Source organism: Cygnus atratus, chromosome 2 (assembly GCF_013377495.2).
Source record: "Cygnus atratus isolate AKBS03 ecotype Queensland, Australia chromosome 2, CAtr_DNAZoo_HiC_assembly, whole genome shotgun sequence".
NCBI lineage: Eukaryota > Metazoa > Chordata > Aves > Anseriformes > Anatidae > Cygnus > Cygnus atratus.
Genome location: NC_066363.1, coordinates 64,044,787 through 64,065,234, shown reverse-complemented (window position 1 = coordinate 64,065,234; position 20,448 = coordinate 64,044,787). Strand labels below are relative to the sequence as shown.

At 42.1% G+C, this 20,448-nt stretch overlaps 1 protein-coding gene across 4 annotated transcripts in view; it reads left to right on the top strand.

Moving 5' to 3' along the window:
* Positions 1-19: 19 nt before the first annotated feature.
* Positions 20-20,448, top strand: part of ELMO1 (engulfment and cell motility 1) — a 306,907-nt gene continuing 286,478 nt past the window's right edge. The window contains exons 1-2 of one of the 4 annotated variants that reach the window (XM_035552367.2): positions 20-498; positions 880-950. The gene's annotated coding sequence lies outside the window, so the exon portion shown is untranslated. Of the gene's footprint in view, positions 499-590; positions 810-879; positions 951-20,448 lie in introns of those variants that run through there. The other 3 variants (XM_035552364.2, XM_035552368.2, XM_035552369.2) reach the window with 3 other exon arrangements.

Sequence of the window (20,448 nt, the reverse complement as noted above, 5' to 3'; positions counted from 1 at the left end):
GCCGCCCTCTGCTGGCCGGGGCGGGGGCATTTCTGCCTGCCTCCCGCGGCAGCACTGGGGCCGGCCGGCGGCTGTGGCGGAAGAAACGCAGCGATAAAGGGCTAAAAAACCCAAAACCCGCGTTCTGAAGGCGGCGGGGGAGGCTGGAGACCCTCCGCGGGACCTGTGCGGGAGGGGGAGCGGCCGTCACAGGCGGCGGGCAGGGCGGCGAGATAGAGGCGGGGGCGTCCCGTCCCCGTCCCCGTCTCCGTCTCTGTGTGTCCCCGTCCCCCTCCCACAGGTGCCGCCGAGCCGCGGGGGCCCCCGGGCGGCCTGCACGTCGCGGCCCGGCCGGCAGGAGGAAGGAAGAGGAAGTCAGAGCGGCGGCGGGGAGCCGGCGGCGCCCCGGCATGGGATAGCGCTGGTACCGCGCTCCGGGGACGAGGACGAGAAGGAGGAGGAGGAAGAGGAAGAGGAGGAAGGGCTCCGGCTGGCCCCGCTGCCCGCCGCTGGAGGGAGGTAGGCGGCTGGGGGCCGCCCGGCTCCGGCCCCGTCCTCTCCCCCCCCCCCCGGTGCTGGGAGGCCGCTTGTGAGGGGGTGCCGGGGGGCGAGGGGCGCGGGGAGGGCGGCTGGGGGCAGCATGGCCGGAGGGGGCCGGAGCTGGCAGCAAGTGCGGCCCCAAGGGCTGCGGCTAGGCGCTGGGCAGTCCCTAGCCCTCCTTCCCCCTCTTTCTTGGGCACTCGAGGGGGGGTCTCGGCGGTGGTCCCCCCCCTCCCGGAGTTTGGGGTGCTGGCGGTGCTGAATTTGGTGAGGTGATGTTGCTTGGCAAGGTGGGTGGCAGATCCCAAGATCTCCAAGGCTTCATCCCAGAGTTTATTCTGAACCTCTCTTTCCTTGCAGAACTAACACAACCAGCTGGCTGTCCCCCGAGAATGGTGTAAAGCAAATAGAGGAGCTCCCGAAAAATAACGGTGAGTGTGCTTCGCCCGAGCGGCGCGGCGGTGGTGGTGGTGGTGGTGTTGGTGGTGCTCACCTCAGAGGAGCACCTCGCAACCTTCCTGAGCTCCGCGTGTGCGACAAACCCAGCGAGAGCGCCAAGGACAATAACAGTGCAGGAAGCGTGCCGTGGGTTAATTGCTCCAGTGTAAACATGGTTGCCTGTAAGCTGCGTTTTGTGATACCTTTACGGTGCAATTTCAGCAAGGGATGTTTTGAAGTGTGTTCGTAAGCAAGTGGTTTTGCTCCTGCTGTTGTCCCTCGGCTGCCTGATTGCCTGCTGTTAAAATATTTATCTTTTAAGAAGAGGGGGAAATTGAGTAAGAACTGCCCGGAGCCCCGTGTTAGCATCTGAGGACGTTTCCTCCTCTTCCTCTTAGCTCTCTCCTCCTTTGCCCCCGAATGTCCAAACACACATGTGCTGTCGCATCCTCTGTTATATAATCTCTGAGGCATTTATGGATCATTCATTGTTCCTCCGTTCCATTCTTTCTGTGTCGTTCCTGTACGGTTGAGTGACGTATGTGGCATGTTACACAGTAAAGAGAAATGTATTTTCATTTTTGTGAAGTTCTTTCAGTTAGACCTGCAAGCGTGCTCTCTTTGAAGGCTGTCTTTCCTTAATTACCCCTTCCCCCCTCCTGTTTCTGAAGCTGTATAAGTAGGTGGTAGACATCTAATCTGATGGCCAGTAACTAGATAAGGAAGAGGAAGAGCAGCAGTGTCTGTTTGCTGGCTTAAGTCCCTCTTGTGTGCTTGTCAGGAAAATATCCACAACTCACATTTCATACAGCTGTTGAAAGTCCGGCAGCAGCTTTAAAAACTCACCATTCAGAAAATAGATTAACATGGCTAAAACAGCAAAAGGATGCAAAGCAGGTATAGGAAGCGACTGCTGTCAGTGTAAATCTGTGGGTCCCAGTGTGTGAATGGAACCACTGTGGGGTGTACCTGATGGCCAGGGGAGATAGCAGAGGGGAAGTTGTTTTTCTTTTCTCTCTTGTAATCTATTTGAAAGTCACTGTGCTCATCTTCTCTGCAGCTTGCAAATTAGGTGCAAATATCATTGTCTGAGTTTTTTTTTTTTTTTCCCTTATAAAGAAAGGGGGAAAGGATAATGAGCAGGTTTATATCCTTACTGTTTTTTTTTCCCTAACATTCTACACATGCCAGGAAAAACTTAATAGATGTACAATTCAAATAGCTTTTAAGTGGATAGGAAAAATTCTTCATAGCTACTTATTCTGTAACAGTCTTACACGGTCACTGAAAGTATCTGTGATTCAGAAGTCATTATATAAAGAGATACCCTCACACCCTGTGTACTTAAAAGCTAGTACTTCTGTTTTCTCACTGTCGAGGTGCAACAGATTGCATGCAGTGTCCTAAGAGAAGTGCTTTTATGCCCTTCGCCCTAGTATTCACCTAAAAAAAACTTATGTAGAAGTTATGCGGCATTATAAAGGTGTAACTGTCAGTGAAACACTGCTGTGTGTGCTGTACTTCCTGACAGCAATATCGTTCTGCAGCAAATTGCAGATCGAGAGTAACGTAGTGCTCCACCCTTCCTTCCGCCCTTTGTTTTTTTTCTACCTAACAGAAACCCCTTTGATTTTAAGGTTTGGGCCCATAGACTTTCTTTCTCACAGTGTCCAACCTATGAGGTGGTGTTGGATTATGGTCTAATATTTTCCGTGTTGACACACGGACCATGGAGCTTTCACATTCACAGATAAGATGTGTGGCTTTCCTATTTTGATGCTTCTGATGGATTTGCTATGTGATGGGCTGGGAGGCTTAATGGCTGTAGATTTAACTGTAACTGGGAAATGTTTCCACTGAGCTCTGCCAGCGCACCTGCATGCTAACAGCCAGTGCCCTTCTGTTCCAGTGGCAGGCTTCTTTTTTGATAGATTGCCAACCACAACTTTTCTAATTGTGTGACTTTCAGATAAGGATTTGCTTGGGACTTTGAGGCCATCAGGTAGAATTTTGCTCTTCACTTCTGACTTTATCACTCTTTTTTTTTTTTTTCTTAGTTTTCTAGAAGTAAATCATCTGTAAAATTTAGTAGTTCTCTTTGTTGTGCTGTGGTGCAAATGTGCAGGATGTCCTTGCATTAAAAAATCTTTGTAGAAGGTAGTGGGATTTTAGGAACTGCAAAGCATCATACACCCTTAGAGAAGGCAAAAGTAATGCCTCTTCTGGTTTATTTCTCTGTGCAGCTCTGCTGAGGTTTAGCAGGCTTTCTTTTCTGCTGCATCCCTGCAGTGTTGTGAAGGTTTGGCTTGAAAGAGAGTGAGGCAGTCAGGTTTCCCTCCCTGTTCAGTCATTATCCTATTAAAAAAGAGATTCTGAAAAGATACTGTTTTATGGTTATGAAGTCAGTGTTATTTGAACCCCTGTGATTAGAAATTAGAGCAGGATTGTTAAGTGGCTTTAACAGCTATCAAGCCACCATTCAGTCATGTCTGTGCTGTATCTTTAAAAGATTTCCCTGCTTTGAATGATTTTTTTTTTTTTTAAAAAAAAGGTTCTTGTATTCGTGGCAAGAGGAACCTGCCAAGTACACGTTGTTAAACTTGTGTCAATTTAACAGAGCAACTGTTTAAAGGATTTTGGATTATTTTCCTTCTACTTCAGTCAGTCACCTTCTTTTCTCCTTTTTTCCTCTCTCCAAATATAACACTGGAAAAGGAGAGAAAGAAACTAAAAGCAATTGGCAGAAGCCAGTGTGTTGGCAGGCATTTGATAGTACAGATCATAAGAGGTGATAGTATATGTGATGCTTACCATGAAATAAGCTGTATACTTATGCTGTTACAGATTGGCATTTAAGAGCTGAATGGAAGAACAGTCACAAATGCAGAGCTGTCTTTCAATCCACGTTTTTGCATCAGTATACTTGTGAGGATTTGGTTCTGAGGTGTCACCTTTCATTATTGCAAGTGACATGAGATGTGAAAAGCAGACCAAAGGGCAGGTCGCAGCCCTTCTGCGAGTTTCCTTGTTTTTCTGATCACTCTCCTCATTTAAGAGGGTCGTTAACAAGAAGTATATGCCACAGGGTTGGCTAACGAATGCTCTTTCATATTCTCTCCGTTTCAGTTCTGACAGAGGTAAACTTCTCTGTTAGTGGCATACGTTCAGGCAGGTGCCACATATGTGGTACCCATCAGTAGGCTACTAATTTTTCAAGCTGCTGAGTGGAGTGGTTTGTAAAGCACAGGCTTGTGGTTAGGAACAAGGTGAACAGTGATTCATGTGGCACTTATTTGCAAGCACTGGGAAATGCATCGCTGTTTCTCCTAATGGCGGTTTTCCATGGCAGGTTTCTTGTTTTGGCTGTGCTAGGCTTGTTTTCAGTGCCTGCTAGGAGGGGAAGTTGGCTGTGGGAGCGCGGAAGTGATGGGTGAGCTGTTTCTCTGTTCAGCAGTAAACCACGCTGTCAGGAAGGCTCGAAGCCACTCCTGCTAGGGATGCCCCTAGCAAAGTGTGTTAGCCCATGTGCAAATGAGCTCGCTTTGGTATCTTTGTAGTCAGTGGCCTTTGGAGCTCTTTAGGAAGCTTAACATACTACTTGGAGACCTTATGCAAGTGACCTATTCTCACTGCTTTTGAGGACATGAGCATACTTTGCTTACTGATGCTTCTGCTCTCCCCCATTTACAGTAAAACAACACTGCAAAGCTCCACAGCAGCTAGCACAAGGGAGGGAGTGGGAACTAGCAGTCAGTGCTGAGGGGAAACATTGCCCCTTTCAGGCTGACTTGATTTAAAGTGTTTGTGAAACAGCACATTCAGTAAAGTGGCTAAAGGAGAGAAAAAAAAAGAATTGTTCCCAGACAGATCTATTACAAAATCATAGCTGTGTATGTTCTTGACTTTTGTTTCTGCTTTCCTTCCTTTTTTTTTTCTTAATTTTATTTCTGAAAGTTAAACTCTCCTTATCACTTCTTTCTGCATATTTCCCACCCCTACCTTGGTAGTTTATTCTTTTGGTCTTTGACATATTTTCTTATTTATCCCAGCTTGCTGTTTTCACCAACTTTGTCCTGTCCTTAAATTCTTTCCCAGATATTCCCAGTGTTACTATTCAGTTAACTAATTTTATTTAAAATTTGCAGGAAAAGCTGTGGACTGCAGTGTCTATCACCTCCAATGTTCTTTCAAAGTCTCTAGCTCCAATTCCGTAACTTATGGAAGCACATGAAGCTCTATGAAATATCGTGTTGTCAGTAACTAAGTAATTTTTTGTAGCTGCATGAATACTAACACTATAAAATCAAATTCTGTTTGAGTTTGTTTCAGCCGGAAGGGAGAATGGGTCACTGCTTCTAAGAGAACTTCACATTCTGGAGATGTGATGACTTTAAACTCACACTCTTTAATAGAGCAGAAAATGCTTGCTTGAAGATGTTCTAATTTCTGAAAGCTTTTGGTAAATTTGAGTCTGCGTAATTATGAACAAAATGTTCCATATGGACCTTTTTTCCTTAATGTGTAAAGCTGACAAGTTGTAGATCAAACGCATTCAACATTTTGACGTTAGACAAAAGGAGGGATATGCAAGGTATGTCAGCAGGCTCACATAATGTTGTCAGCCTGTTAACCTTCCAGCTTCAGTTAAAATTTTATCTAGTCTCAGGAACCATATATGACTGGTGCTGTTAAACAGCGTTTTCCTTACAGCTTGTTGTCAGCTTGATGGGAAGAACTGGGGCTCCTAACCTGGTCTGCGAGAAACTTCCAAAAAGTTCAGTCTGTTAGAAACTTCTGTGAGGTTGAACATGTAGCTGTCTCCCTGTGATGATACACACGCTGAAAGTAAAGTGTATATTTTATGTCTTTGCTGACTTGGAGCCTGTATCTGTTGCTTCTGATGTTGACTTGATCTTTCATGTAGTAACAGGATGTGCATAAATGTTCTGAAAATGGGAGAGCGATCGTAGTTTTAAAATAATTTATTTAAAACAGTTTTTGCTGTGTTTTGGAGTGATGGAAAAAGGTTAGTAAAACCGATGTTTCAGTAAACTTCTACAAAATGTGGATGTTTTAACCTGTATTTTGAGGGATATAGAACTATCTTAGTGAACTAGTTATATATTCATAGTACACACATGAATTCTGGTGCTTGAATTTGTAGTCAAAGTGAAAACATTGCTTACCTATTTTTCTTTCTCTTCTGCCAATGTGCATGGATTGTGTAGTCCAGCAGAAGTGTCAGGTCTGCATGGATCTTGGCTAAGATGCTTCATGTGAATGGTTTAGGCTTTTGTCTGGCCAGACTAGCAACCTGCTGTATAGGCTGTTGAATCTTACTGGAGTGACTGCAGTGGGGGTGACTCTTTAAAATGCTGCTTCATATTTTGTGAAAGAACAATCTGTCGAGGTACGGCAATGAGGAATTTATAAATATTCACATAATACCCTCTGGCCAGATTATACAGTTGATTTGTACATTTCTCCTCTAATAATAATAAGAGAAAAATGGTTATGACACAGGTTGGTATAATACGACTTTTACTGTTAGTGCCAATGCATATATTTGTTACATTCCAATACAGTCTTTTCCATTGCTTTGCTTTCTGGAATACAATTGCGCATTAGTTTTCATAGCAACAGTCGTGGCTTCAGCTGGAAATTGAAACCTGATAAGTGCTGGCTCAGTGCATGGACTTTTGGATAAACTCTTTTGCTAGCTCTGAGCCAAGCCAACTAAAAAAAAATTTCCCCAAACATAAGTACTGATCTTTACATTTTGGAAAGGATGTACCATTTGGTTGCTGGGCTTTTAAAATGTTGGAGTATGGGCCTTTTTTTAGTTCTCCTCCTTCAAATTTGCTATTTTTTTTTCCCTTCAACCACCAGGGCACTCAGCTGTTGAAGTTGTACCCCCCATGGTTCAAGTGCATTCCTCCTATCAACCTTTTCACCCCACTATCCCTCTTCACACATACTGACATCCCTTCTGTTAACTAAACTCAAACAAAGTTCAGGTCTAAATGTGGGGTCTAAGTCTGATCTCTATTTTGTGTAGGTCTATAAGCTCTTCTCCTATAGATATGCATACAAGTTTCTTATTGTTTTTAATCTTCTTTTCCTGAAAAAAAGGAGGGGGGGAGGCAGAAAATCAGAACAAATGCGAGCTTTCATTGGTCAGCATCAGACAGAACTTTTGGTGGTGGTGGTGGTGAACTACGTAAGAGAAGTCTGTAGAGGAGGGGGAAAAAAAGACCCAACCAACCAAAAAGCCTACAAAGCTGAAAGAAAATGTGAGCTCTTTCCCGCTTTGGAGCACTTAATGTAATTTTAACCATATTTATGGCAAGCAATTAAAGATTTGATAGCTGATGCCAGGTCCAGAAAAGAAGGAATAAATATATGAAAAATAGCCCACATCTTGAACAGAAGTACTGGGGTGGTTTGTTTAAAATTGTAGCTTCTGCTAGATGTAGGTCAGACTTTTATGAGGTCTTTTTTTGAAAAGACTAATTTTCATATTTTGCAGTTAAAGTGAAATTTTTACAGAAGTGCATTTGTGGAAAACAAGGTATACAATTTGGAAAGGGAAAAAATCATAACTTCCACACTGTGCTGGTCTCAGCCTCTCTGTTCTGGCTTTCTTGTCTGATGAATTTCGACTTAATGACTTGTCTGCGTCTGTTCTTCCCTTTGTATAAAGTGCTGGCAATTTCAGTCTGATTTCTCAGTTTTGCCTTAGTTTATAACATACACATAACTTTATAATGAGCTCTTATAAAAAGCAACGACCTGGGCTTTTATTTCTTGACCTACCAAAAATCAGCTATTTTTTCTTCAGCTACCATAGGAAGTTAGCTTGTTGGAAAAGTGTGTGTTTGTTCCTAACAACAAGAGTTGGTGGCATTGCTCTGTGTTGGGATGTTCTGGAAGGCAGAGGTTTTGAAGATTCCATCCCCTGCAGCTGCAAATGAGTCAGAAAGCACTTTATAGTAAAGGGGATGTGTGCAGAGAAAGATGGGAAGAAAATGATCTACATAATTTTAAATCCAAGTTGGAAGTTCAAGTTCTATTTTAAAACAAATGCATAAGTAAAATGGTCTAGGGCTGTTTGTAAACTGGAATTGTAAATTGATTTCCTGGTCCATATGCCAGAGGGATCAAAGCTTCCACTGTTTGGTGGAGTGTGAATTCAAACTAAAACAGTATGTTTTAAGAATTTCTCTCTGTTTCGAGTTGAATAATCGTATGAATTTAAATACCTCACTCTAGAGATAGCAAGGCTTTTTGACCATGAATTCATATATTTAATGTATAAATCATATATTAAGGTTGAAAAAAGCACCTGTGCTAGCCTGTAGGCTGCTTTTCTGTAATGGAAAGTGTGATGATATATGGGGGAAGAAAACGGGAGAGCAAGCGGTCAAGCTTCTATCACCTAAATCAGTAAATAGAGAGCCACCAAACTAGACTAGAAAAATCAAACCTAAGTCAACCTGCAGATCCTTTGTTTACAACTAATTGTTCTGACCATGTTCATTGGTCCCCATAAGCCTGACTAAGGGGATAACCCTTGCTTTCCTGTCTTGGGGCTTTTCTTTCTTGATCCATTGAAATTCAGAGCAGAGGGCCCCCTTTAAAGAATGTCTTGTCCCTAGCTGTCTCCTCTGTAACAAAGAGACTCCAGCTGTGGCTATGTGGATTGAAAAGGGAGGTAGCCTTCCAGGCAAGCAATTTGGAGTCATTTAGGAAAAAGAGTCGTTTTAATTCCGTTTTGAAATGGGAAGCCCAAGTCATTGTAGTTTTCAAAATGTGTGTGTCCGACACCTGAATTCAGGGGGTACTTGCTCCCTGCCTGGACAGGCCCAGTGTATTCTGCTACAGCTTCCATTTCTGAGATGTGTGATTGCAATTGATTGTATTATCAGTATTGGCCAAAGGGGAAGAAAATTTTGTGTTCTAAGCATCCCAGTCCAAGTCTGTTGCCATTTCACATGCACACTGAAAGAGACGAGAGACACTACTTTAAGAGAATCCTTGGGAGAAGAGTATCTTATTAAAAATTAATCTGGATTTGTTGTTTTGACAGAAGTATTGCCATTGAAAAAGAGTAATTGGTTGTAATTCTGCTAGCTTGTGAAAGCTGCAGCAAGATCTTATAATCAATAGTAATTATTAAAAGGAACAGGTATCGCTAGTAACGTCAGCATGGGTACTTGATCTTTGCCTGTTTTATGGAGAAGCTGCAAGTGGTTGCAAAACATGGGTATGCTCTCTATTGATAACCTGAATCAGTTAGAAAACTTGGACCTTTTTTGAGGATCTTCACAAAGTTAAGTTAAATATTCAAGGAGAGATAGTAGGCAGAATCCAGACTTGAAGGGATGTATTTGCAAGTTATTGTCTGAATAAAAGCTGGCAATATGCCTTTCCTAGGGAAAGCATGGATGGTATGCACCAGCAGTGGGAACTCGTGTTCTTTCCTACTGTTTTTCCAAATTGTAACATGAAGTTACTGCTGCAGCTGTAGTGCCTCAATGAGCTGAATCAGCTTAAAGCGAACAGTTTACTTCTACCTGTATATAAAAAGAATAGATGGAAAATCTCTGCTCAGTCTACTGGAAAGTGGTAGAAGAGCCCTTCCTCAGCATCAGGAGGAGCTCAGGACAGCTCCGTCTAGGTCAAACCGTCCGGTATTGAATAAATCTATGTAATAACTGTAGGTAAAAATTCTGGAACTCTTCTAGTGTATGCTGAAGGCAAGAAGAAAAGCATTGGTTGAATTCAGTTGGAGATGCTCACTATTGTTTGCATTCATTTCTTAATCAGGTGCTGGCACCAAGCCTCATGAACATGAAGCCAAAGAAAAGGGGGCTTTTTGAAAGGTACTTTGTCAACAGCTGTGGAAAAGTTGGCTTTAAAGTGTTACTGAGCCCCTGACAGAATAAACTCTTGAAGGAATGTACTAAGGGACTCTCTGGAGCCGTCTGGATTTATGTCAGGGACCATCAGCTCTGTCGTTACTGAAAAAGAATTGCTGTTCCAGTGATGCTGTAGGCAACTGCACTGTCTCTTGGGTAGCAGTCTGTGTGTTACTACAGATGGCCGTAGGTGAGAATAATGAAGTAGCAATGTGATATAATTAAAAAAAATTTTCACTTTCAATAATTTTCTGTTTCGTTTCCATAATGATTTCGTGTCTGAATACCTAAACTTAAAACTCAAAAATCTTAGTTTGTGCTCAGAGAAAGGAGAAAGCCTTCCTTGAATTTTATGGTAAGTTGATGCAAGCCACTAAAATATCTGTGAAGTTACTTTTTCCTTCCTAAGGTCTAATACTGACCTTCAACTACATCTGGTCCCATTGACGAATTCAGGAAATTGGTCAACGTTGAGGGTAATACATGCAATAATTGCAAAGGCTTTTGCTATTATTTGCAGAATAATTTGTATACTGTAAGGGAAGAAGTTGTTCGCTTCTTTCTCACTGGTATGCTACTGAAGCAGGATAACTGTGTTTAAGAAACAAAGGACTTTCCATGATTTTTGTCTCATTAGAGCAACAATGTATTTGTCTTAGGAAGAGCAGTTTCCACCTTGTTACCCTTGTACTCGACCATATTTGGTTGCTGAAACTTCTGCATAAAATAATGCGTCTATCTGCAGTCATTCTTTCAAGCTATTTCTGACAAAACCCAGCATCTTTCTGCAGTTGTCAATGGCTTGCATTGTGCAGCTGTCAAATGAAGAGCAAGAATACATTGGGGAGAACCTGCAGAAATTGTAGTGTTTGGCCTCACTGTTCATTTCTGCAGTAATAGGGCAGAATTGCTGGCGTGTTATTGGATGTCTGTGGGTCTATGGATTTAATGGCGTAATGTCTCTTCCTTCATTGCAGTGTATTTTTGTGTATGTAAGAGGAGCAGGTGCTCACTGCTGGTGAATGCCCTTGTATGCTGCCAGCCCTTTTGGAAGGGGAGAAACTTGTGTTTTTTCTTCTGTTTCAAAATTGTCAGCGCCAGCGGCATTTTTTATTCTCCCTTTTAAAACCATGTCTTGGACTTCCTTATCTTCTCTTGGAAAACCCAAGGCTGCTAATTTTAGGGCTCTTTGCTGGAGCTGTGCTGCCGGGAGCCTTCCTGGCCTCCGACACTGTCAGCAGAAGGTGCCCTTCCTGAAGGAATGGCACGTAGCTGGCGGAGGCTGGGGGATGCTAGGGCTGGTAGTGAGAGGCAGAACTTGGCATAGCAGAGAAACATCTGAATAATTGTGTGTGTTCCTTAAAACTTCTGACAACAGTAAAGGTTAAATGAAGGAGGAGGAAGGAGAAATAAAGCAGAAGGAGAAAGTGTTAGGAGGCCCGACAGGGGCAGGGGAAGGGACTGGCCAGTTTGTTTGGGCAAAGTCTCTTCTGCAGATTAAGCCTGGGAGAGGGAGTTGGTGATTCCTAATGTTTTAGTTCAGTAGTTCAAATGTGATGCAAAATTATGTTAGTCTATTTCTACCTAGACTTGGCCACACAAGCTTAGTCTGTAAGGTGTATGGAAATTGAGCTAGAATATTGCTGGGTTGTAGCATACCTTATTACTGGTTCTGACAAAAGGAAGAGTGATATCTAATTACAGTCATCAGGTAAATACTCCTCAGCAACACCTCATTTCTCCTTAAGAGTTAGTGTGTGCTTATTTATATATAATAGATTGTCCAACCAGGTGTAAAATCTCTAGCTGGTGACAGGGCAGGACCATAACATGTTCTTTAACAACCTTTGCATCTTCTTGGGGATGATGGTGAAGCCCTGTTGCAGTTCATTGCCCTGCAGGTCAGGAGCCATACACAGTGGCCATTCTCAGAACTGTAACTGTGCTTTCATTTATTTTTTTCTTCCCTCCACCCCATCTTTCTGTCTGCTGTTGCAGAGCCTGTCTGAGTCCTCAGCAGGCAGCTCTGTGGGCTGTCTACCATAAGGTTGCAGTGGGAGTAAGGAAGGTCTTGAGCTAGGAAGCTCTTGAGCTTTTAAGGCCAATCCTAGATTATTGTGGGTCTTTTAAGGTAGGGGTGCGTGTGTGAAGACAGGAAGGATTCTTATTCCCATTAGATTAAAGTGAAACGTCCTTAAGTTTCATTTCTCTCTTTTTGTGTGTTTGTGTCTGTGTGTAGATAATCCTTTTGATTCTACACAAACCAAGAAAGACATGGTTATATTCTTTTTTTTTTTTTTTTTTCCCCAGTATAAACATGAATAGTGGTGGAGAAAATGAATGCATCGGTCAGATCAGCTGAGTGGGAAGTATCAGTCTTTTGCAGTTACTCTTCTGACAATAGCTACTTTCTAAAGAACTTGGAAAGTTTTTCTGTGAAGATTTTTAATATGTAGGAGACAGATGGTAATTTGTATTCAAGAAACATTCTTTAAGTCAAAACATTTGGCTTTTATATCCACATGCATGTGCATGGGGGGTCCTGTTTTAAGGACTGAGCATCCTTTGTAATTAAGGGATAATAGTGTATTTTCTTGAAAGCTGAAGATGAATTAAATTAAGCAGGTGTATATATGGAGAGGGGGATTTCAAAAGTTCTTTTCAGAAGATCTGGAAGAGGAGAAGCAGTGAGTTACTGTTTAGTTGAGAATTTAGATGATTTTGGATTAACCTGGGTTCTTTTCTTATGTTTGCTTCTGGAGAGGAACCACATTGACTCAGTTACATGCAGCATGCTTGTAAATTTTACCATGGAGGCAAGCTAAACATGGAGAGAGAAGAGTAATGTCTGCATTTATAGCTTGTTGTCTAAATATGACCGGTCTGTGTGGAGTTGCTGGCAGCCCCTTCCGTGCCACACAGGGGCTCCTCAGCGCCACGGCCTCGACTGAATCCAGCAGCTCTGCAATAACTGACTCATCGCTCCTGTCACACCTGCACAAGCTTTTCTACCTCTCTGAAGTGCTTTAGCATTCATGCGAAGTTATTGAACTGTGATGAATCACAAATATTTTAAGTAATCCTTTTGTCATCCCACTTGGGTCAAGTACACCTTTCCTAAACAATAGCTTGTTTTTTTACCTAATAATACCTTTTATGTTTTCAGTCAAGAAACTAAAAACCTGAGAAACAAAATGGTGTGCGCAAGCTTACCTTAGCAGGCGCTCTGCACCCCCACTTCTCATTTTCACCTCTGTGCTTAATGATGTGGTAAGGTTAAAAAGCTCACTAGTCCTGTTAATGTGGTAACATGGACAGGCCGTATAGTGTGATACGTGGAGCTTTGGATGCCAACTCCGTCCCCTCCCTGGGTGTTCACCAGTTGACAGCCAGTTTCCACCGAGGGCCGTGTCTGTCTCAGTATTGCTCATTTGGTCAGATGATGGTTACAGAAACTGCCCAGGAACTCCATGACCCTTCTTCACAAGAGGCCTGTGCTGCTCCAGGGTCTTGCTGTCATCACACCAACACGAGCCTGCCAAGCGCGTCATTTGATTTACTGTTCTCGTTTTGTGTGTGGACTTATGTAACTGGGAAACGAAAGATTAGATGAGAGAGTGGCTATGCAAATAACTGTTGGAAATGGAAGAACAACTTACAGATTGTTAGAACAGCTATAGTTTTTTTTTTTTTTTTAACTTTGGATATTCACGGAATAGTCAACTGGTCCAAAGAAGCGATTCTCCCGCTATATTTAGCCTTGATGTGGCCTCACCTTGAGTACCATGTACAGTTCTGGGCTTCACAGTATAAAAAGGATGTAAAGGTACTTGAAAGTGTCCAGAGGAAGGCAACAAAGCTGGTAAAATGGCTGGAAGGCCTGTCCTGGGAGCAGAGGCTTGAGGACACTTGGGTTGTCTAGCCTGGAGAAGAGAAGGCTGAGAGGAGACCTCACTGCTCTCTGCAATGTCCTGAGGAGGGGAAGACCGGAGAGAGGTGTTGGTCTTTGTTCCCTGGTCACCGAAGACAGGACACGTGGGAATGGCACAAAGCTTTGGATTATATATAAGGAACAATTTCTTTACTGTGAGGATGGTCAGACACTGAAATGGGCTTCCTAGAAATGGTTGATGCCCCATGCCTGTCAGTGTTCAAGAGGCATTTGGACAATGCCCTCAATAATGTACTTCTGGTTAGCCCTGAAGTTGTCAGGCACTTGGGCTAGATGATCTTTGAAGGTGCCTTCCAACTGAACTATTCTATTTATTTGAAAAACTCAGAAAAGCTAAGGATGGTAATAAATGCTGTATTTCACTGAGACTGGAAGTAGGTCTCGTACAATGAAATGGAAATGTTAACTGAAATCATACATGGAAGACAGCATCAGGTTTAATTCTTCGTTGCTTAACATTTCCAACATTTGTAAGCCAAAGCTTTGGAATGGATTTATGCAGGTGAAATGTTCTGTTAGGTGTGGAGAGCAAGAAGGGCTTCTGTTCCAGAAGTCAGGTCATCCTCCCACCCTCTCAATTTTTACCTTGGTACACTTAGAAATAGCAACAGTCTATTGTTTGTATGGATGGGGTTTGTGTCTTTTCCCCTTCCCTTCTCCAGTAACTTGTAAATTGTTGTCTGATTCAAGCCAAGTCAGCAGAACAGTAGAAGTCCCAAAGATACAAAGTGCAGACAAGTTTGGGGAAAGCAGGAAACTAGATGGAGCAGAAACTGCAAGGGGAAGACTCGAACGCGAGCCTTATTAAACAGCTGAAAACTTACAGCAGGGATTCAGGTCAGTATGCCTTAACCTTGCTGCTCACAGAGAAGGTGTTTGCTTTGATGGATTACATAGATACATGAGAAATGGAATCTCTCACTTCTTTAAGAGAAATGATATGAAAAGCCTGAAAGCCAAAACCTCTGCAAAAAGCAGATTGCCATCTCACAACTTACCTGACTTGTACCCTGAAATGTGTAAGATGTGATTTTTTTTTTCTTTCTTCTTCTTTTTTTTCCTCTTTTCTCCAGTTAAGTGAGATTCAGGCTTCTCTAAAATTTTCATCAATGTTCAAATAAAAATATTTGGGAGCACTTACTTTAAACATAACCTTCAAGACTTTAATTAAAGCTCTATTCATTTTCAGGCAGTTCTGTGCTGGTCAGTCAGTGAAAGAGCAGAACTGAGGAGTGATACTGCTGATGAAGGAGACTTAACAGAAACCTGAAAAAAACCTTACTGTGGGTCCATATGGGATAGTGCTGTCCAGATGGTAGACAAATACAGATGAAGTGTTATAAAAACTTGCTTTGTTGGGAAGCTCAACTAAAAAGTATTTTTTTCTGCTTGGTAAAGATGGATTACAAATTATTTTTATGTGCTTGATAAGGAATCTGTTGGAACTTAAACACCCTACAGGATGAACACCTTGCTGCTTAGTTTTTGCTTTAACTATAAAGTCCATAGATTAGACTTTTGTGTCCTGCAGAGTTGTGGAAGGGAAGTAAAAACTTCCCTGAACATGATGGTTAAGGAAAATGGGATGTTAATTGTTTCCAAATGCTGGCTTGCTTATTCTCTAGAATTTATTACTCATCTCCAACTGGGGAAGCCATGTAAATTCAGATGGCAAGTGGCTAACCAGGCATCAGTTCTGGTGGTCATGTGGTAACTTCTGCCACGACTTTCCTCAGACCTCATTTTGTGGATTGCTTTTTCCTTCTGATTCACAGTTAGCCAAGGGTCTAACCAGGTTATGTCTTTTCCAGCTGGAACTGGGAGAAAGAACTGGGGAGTTTTGTTATTCCTTCCTACCAGTAACATCATTGCTTACTTCTGATACCTGTTCCTAGATGAAATGAATGGGTGCTGTAACTTGACATCTTTAATATTATTTACTTATTTATTTGAAGTAATTACGTCCCTTTCCAAGCTTAGCATAACTTCCCTCTTCAACTTGAGGAAAGCACACTCCTTCAAGATTGTGAAGTGTTTCTCTGTTCCAACAGTTTAATTTATTAAGCACCTTTTTTAGTGATGCTATTCTTTTCTAAGCCCATGTGGCATCAAGACTGTTGTAAAGTACATCCACAGATTGAATTACAGTTGTCATTTCTGGCTGTGTTTTAGCCCACTCCAAACTTGACTGCCATTTTTGCTCCAGTCTCAGAGGTTTTGTTCTCTTCTGCCCTAAGTGTTTAAATTCTCACGTGTCTGTTTCATTTATAGTTTTTAAAATCAGATTTATTTTCTAAGTCCTTTTTTGAGAAGGAGTGTGTGGGAATGTGTGTATAAACCATAAAAATGTTAGTCCTTTGGGAATCACATGATTTTGCAGTCTGTGTTTCCTACCTACTGATATCTTTAACTGGGCCATGTTTTCCTTTCCTTCCTTATTTTCCTCTCTGGGGGAACACTGTTTGGGGTGAACTTTCTTTCTTTAGGATTCTGAATCCCAGTTAGAGTTCCAAGAGTGGGATTATTCGTCTTCTACAGACATTAATTCTGAGTTACTGCTTCTGCAGTCATCCTGCATATTATATGCCTCTTCTGGGTTTGTGGGTTAATGTTAATTTAATGCAATTATTTTCAGCTGCTGTCTTTTCCCTTTAAATCCTCTGCTCTGCTAAGCTAATGAAATGCAGCTATTGTGGTGTATGCTGCTGCTCTTCTTACTCAAGGTACGCATAATGTGGAATGCAATAACAAAGATTTTCCTGTCAGCAGTACATGATGGTTCGTAAAGGCCTGCGAGATTTTTTCTTCCTCTAAATACTTCTTTTGGCTTACTATTTTGCCACTTCCTTCCATTTGGAATTTTCTTCTCTTGTGTGTTGTGGTTTAAAAAAAAAATAAATCTCAAATATCTTCAAGTGAATTGCTGATGGTATAGAGGGAAGGAGAGTAAAAGCCTCTGGTTTGCTGGTTCACCTTTCCCTCCAATGCAGATGTGTCCTGAGCGTCTTCTAGGTTTTAAGAACCAGATGTCTAGGATAGTGGAAGTTATGCTGGTTCTTTAATATATGGCACCTGGATGGTGTGTTTTGGGATACCTGGGCTGGTGGAGCTACTGGTGACTTCTTGCAACAAGAATTATTGCACTCTTGGGGCTGGACGGCTTTCCATATGAACTAAAAATGCCCACCTACATGAGAAGGTGCAGGATTCGGCTTGAAGTCAGCAAGATGACTTCACTGCTGTATCATGTAGGAGGAGAGGATTCACTGCAAGGGAGGCAACATATGTTTAAACTTAAATATCGTATAATTAGCCAAACTGGCAAAGGAAACTGTGAAAAACATAAGGAATGTGTATTTAGTCTGTTTTGTGATGTTTGAAGAGTTCCCCAGTGCAAGACCCCCCTACTCTAATACTAATATTTTAAAACCCTTCCTGCCACTGTAATGGATACATTCATCTCTTTCAGGAATAGCTGCAGCCTCACTTGCTCCACGTCTTCCTCAGGTGTGTTGATACACCTGTTGTGGTGGGGAATAAGCTCAGTCAGGGAATGGATCCAGGTTAAAAATAAAATGTTTGTTTTTCTTCAGGCAATTTTTTTTCTGCTCACTTGAGACTTGGACCAGCTCCCTGTGCCACACCACAAATAGTTTGCCTGACGTGACTGAGGGGCTATACTGGAGGAGGCAATAAAGCAGGAGAGGCGGGGGAAAAGAGGACAGGGACTGAAAACACAGACCTTGGGAGCAACGTCTCCCCAAATAGACTTTGTGAGGAGATCGTGGCTGTCAATATGGATACAGCAAACTTGTGAATGAGAGCAACATGCCACTCTTCCAGCTGTACATATTTTTAAAGGATACTGACAGGTTGAACTGTGCGTACTCTTCATTATTTAAGTGAAAAGATGGTTTTATTCTTGGCATGGTAGATCCGAGTAAAATCAGCCCCTCTCTTTCACTAAGCTATGAGTCAAGCCTATAAGCTGTTGCTCGCCAAGCATGGGGAGAGGCAGTCGCTGCCCTGAAGATTTCAGCCTGATTGTGTAAGCTCGTACAGAGACGGAGAGGAGCAGCAGCACCAAGAAGGAAAGCAGCGTGGCCAAGCTGATAAAGTGGGTCAGAAGCTGTGTCAGGCCAGGTCTTCTGCATCTGCCTGGCTTCCTACTCACAGTCTGGTTATACTGCCAAGCTCTTCGGCTTTCTGCAGTAATCCCCTTCATCTTCTAGATCTGGACCTCTAACTGCTGACGTGTGGGAGAGAAGGGGGAAGAAAAAAGGGTTGGTATTAATAAACTTCTCTGTGTAGTGTATGGCATCTTGAAATTCGCTCGTTCTGGATGTGACATCAATTTGTGTAAAAATCACAGGCGTGTGTATTCTGGCTGATGGTGCCAGCAATAGCTACTTGCTCTGAATATGTGTGTGAGATCTCGGCGTGAAAAGCCTTCAGCAGGGTGATCCTTTATGTATGCTGACTGAGGGCACTTGCATGACATGGCAGGCAACGCTGACTTAAGTATTTTAGTGTTTGAACTAGGCTAGTTATCAAATCCTCATCCTCAGTGCAAACTATGATATGTGTGCACGTTACAAACTTTTTGTACTGTAGCCAGACTTAGGAGGAAACAGTCGTATGTCTTGTGGTGAAAGTGTTGCTTCCATACTAGATTTTTATGCCTGTTTGTGTCTTCCTGTTCTTTATGCAAAAAAAAAGATAATTATCTGAAACCTCTCAAACTCATTTTGTGTTTTGTATGGTTGCAGTGAAACCACTGATGCCTCTTACTCTGTCCATGTGTGAGGTGTCATGAGGATGCTGTTCTGTCTGGTCAGCTTTGTGCTGGACCTTCATGCTTCCTTGCAAGAGGGATTCTTATGTGGCTTGAAAGTTTTGCGCAGTGACTGTTAAGTGTTGAAGAGCTGAAAAAAGAGCTTTGCAAAAGTCTGGGGAAAGAATTTTCATTTGAAGGTTTGTATATAGGATGACCGCCGATGGCCATGCACCACCTTATTCTTTGGAGTAATGACACTGCACATGAATCACATTTTCATATGGGTCTAATTTATTTACTAACTGCACTGCTGTCATGTGTCAGAAAAAGTATATTATTTCTGGGGTTACTCACAGAAAGCTGGCACAGTGAAGTGTTTTATGGGGGAAGAAAACACAACACCCTGTACAGTTGCCAAAAGTGTATCTGCTGTCCTTTTCACTTGGAGTACCACCAAACTGGAGAAAAAATTAGTCTCCTATCAAGTAAAGAAAACAAACAAACAATGTCTTATTCTGTCTCATATTTGTAGGTGAGGAGAAAGAAAAATAAATTTGAGGGCTTGCATAGGTTGAGAATTTCTTTGGGGGAAAAAGCACATTTATTAAGAAAACAATAACTCATTTGTATGAAGCCCATCTGTCACAGCAGTGTTTTTACATTGCCAAAATAACTCTTGGCTAGTACACTCACAAACTTTTTATAAGGAGATGTGACATGTTGGTCTTCTAGTAATGAATGTGCTCTGAAGTCTTGAGAGATTGGCTTTAAAAAACAAAAAACAACTGCTCATCTTTTTTTCCCTAACTGCATTACTGTTTCTCTCACTTTAAACAGAAGGTACTGTATTCCTTCATTGCCTGCCTTCATCGGGTAGGTCTCCTGAATAGCCATGATGGTTAGTCTAACCATCCTGCAGAGCTGGGTAGCTCTGGTCTATCTTCCTGTCATTACATCAGCATCAGCTGCAAGTTCTTACAGTGGCTCTCTATTAACTTTATGTTCTAAGTGTCAAGTTCCTGCAGCTTTATTTCCTTATCCTCAGCTCTTTTCAGATTACTTAATTCATCCTTCATGCTTCTCTTCCCTGTGCTAATAGTGATTCCAAATTTGTCTTTTTTGCCTTGTCTTGACTTTGGCTTTCTCTGTGCTACTTCTGCTTCTAAAGTGCCTTACCAATAGTCTGCTCTGAAACACTTGCCCACGTGTCAGCCAACTTGTAGCAAGAACACTGGCTCAGATGTGCAAACAGGAAGCAATCAAATGCAAAGAAATCAAAATATTCATCCTTCATCTTGGGGTTCTCACTGCATCTTCTCTATTCCCTTCTGTCAGTTAGATGGTCAGTTTCTTACAGAAGATGACATTTTTTGTTTAACTTAGATAACACTGAACACTTTTACAAGTACTCGATAAATAGAAAATCAAATAATTTATCATAGAATTGTATGGGTTGGGAGGGACCTTAAAGATCTTCTAATTCCAGCCCCCCTACCATTGGGGTTGGATATATATATCTATATAATACTCTGTTTTTACAAAAATCACATCCTTGTTCTTTACAAATCCCAATTTTTCTCCCCACTGCAAAGGAGTGCTTACACAATGCAATCAGGCATCTGAAAACTACTTTGAATCAGACACTTAAGTAGATTTTATTACAGTTTCGGGTTGTTTTTTTTGGTCATTCTTGCCTTTTTTTTTTTTTTTTTAGATTGGTTATTACATTGAGGTTTAAAGATATTATCAGTCCTGTGCTGTTTGGATTGTACTGTATCTTACCTTATGCAGCCCATTAAAACTCTGAAGCCATCTGTTCTTGGTCCCTTCAGGGTAGTTGC